The sequence below is a fragment of the Alligator sinensis genome, unplaced genomic scaffold (assembly GCF_000455745.1).
Source record: "Alligator sinensis unplaced genomic scaffold, ASM45574v1 scaffold216_1, whole genome shotgun sequence".
NCBI classification, from domain to species: Eukaryota; Metazoa; Chordata; order Crocodylia; family Alligatoridae; genus Alligator; species Alligator sinensis.
In genome coordinates this window covers 3,196,082-3,199,537 of record NW_005841868.1, presented here as the reverse complement: position 1 = coordinate 3,199,537, position 3,456 = coordinate 3,196,082, and positions in this window count along the sequence as shown.

Below are 3,456 nucleotides of genomic sequence, written 5' to 3'. Positions count from 1 at the left end.
AAACTACTACAAGACCATTTCAGGCTGGACATAAGGACGAATTTCTTTACTGTCCGAGCCCCCAAGGTCTGGAACAGCCTGCCACCGGAGGTGGTTCAAGCGCCTACATTGAACACCTTCAAGAGCAAACTGGATGCTTATCTTGCTGGGATCCTATGACCCCAGCTGACTTCCTGCCCTTTGGGCAGGGGGCTGGACTCGATTATCTTCCGAGGTCCCTTCCAGCCCTAATGTCTATGAAATCTATGAAATATATGAAGCACAAACTGTCTGGATACCCTCTGTCACTTTTTAGATGTGACAAATCATCCAACATGGCCAACAAAGCAGCCTTGCCACAGAACTTGATTGGAGATAAAGCAGTAACTGTTCTGCCAGATGCTACTTCCAAGAAATCATCTGTTATTATTGATGGCATGGCTCTTGTACAGAGAATAGGAAAGCCCCAAACTGCACAAACATTTGGAGATTTGGATGATTTCTTTGTTCAACAAGTGTTTGCCAACTATTCCAACACGTGCAATCCAGTTGATGTTGTCTTCGATCAATAAATATCACCATCCATAAAGGCAGGCACAAGAATATTAAGGACTCAAACTAGTAGGTCGATCTGAAGAAGAATGAGAGTAGAGTGCACGCGCCTGTGTCTGTGTGTGCATGTGTGTGTACGTTGGGCCATAGCAAGAGCAAGGAGAAGAGGCAGGCATGTGCCCCGCAGCCCAGCAGGATCCACCCAGCTTCCCCTGCCAGCAGTAGGAGGGGAAGGGGCTCCTCTCCCTCCCGGCAGCCCAGTTCCCTTGGCAGGGAAGGGGCCTCTAATTTTATGCTTGCCCAGGGCCCCAGTACACCTTAATCCACCTCTGGCAGCAGATCTCTTCCATTACTGGCATCATAGAGTAGTTTTATATTCTTACCAGCAAACAAAGGAAACCTAGTTAATTTTCTAAGCAAGGATCCTGGTTTTTTGATTGCAAAAAAAATGGAAATTCTCTGATTAAAACCCCAAAGTCTGTGATTAAAATGAAAGGCCACTATAGGTATCAGTTCAACACAATCTTTTCTTGATATATTTACAATTTTAAAGCAATTTGGGAGCCTACCAGCATCTCAAGCATTATAATAAAATACATTCTAAATAGCTATACATTTTGGTATTTGATTTTGGGGTTTTTTGTCATGGAAAGTCAGAGCTCCCCCTGCTTTCTTTACTCAAAGAACATAGGTCCAGGCCCCTCACTCCCCACCCGCAGCCCCTTGGCCCTACTGGTGCCCCTCACTCCCCTCCACAGCCCACCAGTCCTGCTTGTGCCCCTCATTCCCTGTCAGTGTTCCTCCCTCCCTCCAACAGCCCCCCCCCCCCCAACCCTGCTCATGCCCCTCACTCCTCCCCCCATGGCCCCCTGCCTTGCCAGATGGGTTCCCAGCTGCCAGGGCTATGGGGCAGGGACCCAGGTGTGCAGTCCCCTGCCCCGCACAGCAGCGCCCAACCACCACCTGCGGGAGGTGGCAGCTCCTGCAGGCAAGTGGAACCCGGGTCCCCTACTCTCCTGCTGCTTGCCCGCTGTGGACTCAGGTGGGGCACAGGGGTGGCTTCCTGCCACTGCATACACTCCCAGGGGGGCAGAGGGGACCTGTGCCCCCGAGATTGGTGTGCAGGGCAGGGCCAGGCTGCAGGCTTCTCGCCTTGCTGCCGTCCCCCAGTGCCTCCACAGCTCAGCAGGTGCAACCTGGTACTACAGGGCAGAGTGAGGCCGCATGGGGAAGCTCCTTGCCTCTGCAAGTTCTGCGTTATCCTGGTGAGAGACGTCCCCTGTCCGCACAGCAGCAATGGGGGTGGCAGCATAAGGTTGTGCCCCCGCTGCCGCTTCAGGGTACATCTTGCCAGGGCAGTGCGGAGCTCGCAGCAGCAAGGGGCTTCCCCACACAGCCCTGCTCTGCCCTGCAGTGCTGGGTCGCACCCGCTGGGCTGTAGAAACCCTGGGGGAAGGCAGCAGGGTGAGGAGCCTGAACCCACAGCCCGTGCCCACCACCACCCCACACACAGATCTGGGGGGCATGGGTCCTTCCTGCCCCCCTGGGAGTGCATGCAGTGGTGGGAAGCTGGCCCCAAGCTCCATGCACCCCCCAGCTGGGCAGCAGCAGACCCAGCCCTGCCCAGCTCATTCTCTCCCTCCCTATGGGGACCTCAATTCCACCCCACTCCAGACTTACCTGTGGGAGCTGCTCTCCAGGCTGCCTGGCAGCCCTGTGCATATACATGCACATGGCACCCCCTGCCTGCCTGCCCTCCTCCCGCTCCCCGCAGCCCCTAGCAGCCTGGAACTCTGCCACCCTGCAGGGAGCGCTTTGCAGAAGTGCAAAATCCATGGGTTTCTCCATTAAAATTAAAAATCCATGTTTTCCTCAGGTAAAGGGGGAAATCCACATTTTTCTCTGGTTTCCTGTGCGAGATGGAAAACAGATCCCTGATGAGGAGTTTCTTACGGAATCATCCCAATGCTTCTGAAGTGAACATGTGCTCATTGTTGCTGGTTTCACTGATGGAAAAGCAAAGCACTCTAGCTCAGGTGACATTTCACAACTGCATTCACAGCAGGAAGAGGCAGAAACAAGAATGCTCTTATATGGCAAACATGCAGCTGGTCATAGTTTCATAGTTTCATAGTTGGTAGGGTCGGAAGGGACCTGAGCAGATCATCAAGTCTGATCCCCTGCCGTGGCAGGGTCAAATTACCCCAGCAAGGTGTTCATCCAGCCTCCTTTTAAAGACCCCCAGGTTAGGAGCCAGTACCACTTCTCTTGGAAGTTGGTTCCAGATCCTAGCTGCCCTGACAGTGAAGTAGCGCCTCCTGATGTCTAGTCTAAATCTACCCTCTGCTAGCTTGTGACCCTTATTTCTTGTTACTCCTGGTAGTGGTTGGGGGAACAGGGACTCCCCCAATGCCTGCTGGTCCCCTCTGACCAGTTTGTAAACAGTCACTAGATCCCCCCTCAGCCTTCTCTTGTGGAGGCTGAACAGATTCAGGTCCCTTAGCCTCTCCTTGTAGGGCCTGCCTGCCCTGCTGACTCCTGATCATGCGAGTGGCCCTCCTTTGGACCCTCTCCATGCTGTCCACATCCCTCCTGAAGTGCGGTGCCCAGAACTGGACTCAGTACTCCAACTGTGGCCTGACCAGTACCACATAGAGGGGGAGGATCACCTCCTTGGACCTGCTTGAGATGCATCTGTGGATGCATGACAAGGTGTGGTTGGCCTTCCTGACTGTGTACCCACACTGTTGGCCCATGTCCATTTTGGCATCAATAATGACTCCAAGATCCTTCTCTACCTCTGCACTGACAAGAAGGGAGTTCCCCAGCCTGTAGGTATGCTGCTGGTTCTTCCTCCCCAGGTGCAGCACCTTGCACTTGTCAGTGTTGAAACCCATCCTGTTCTCATCTGCCCACCCCTGTAAC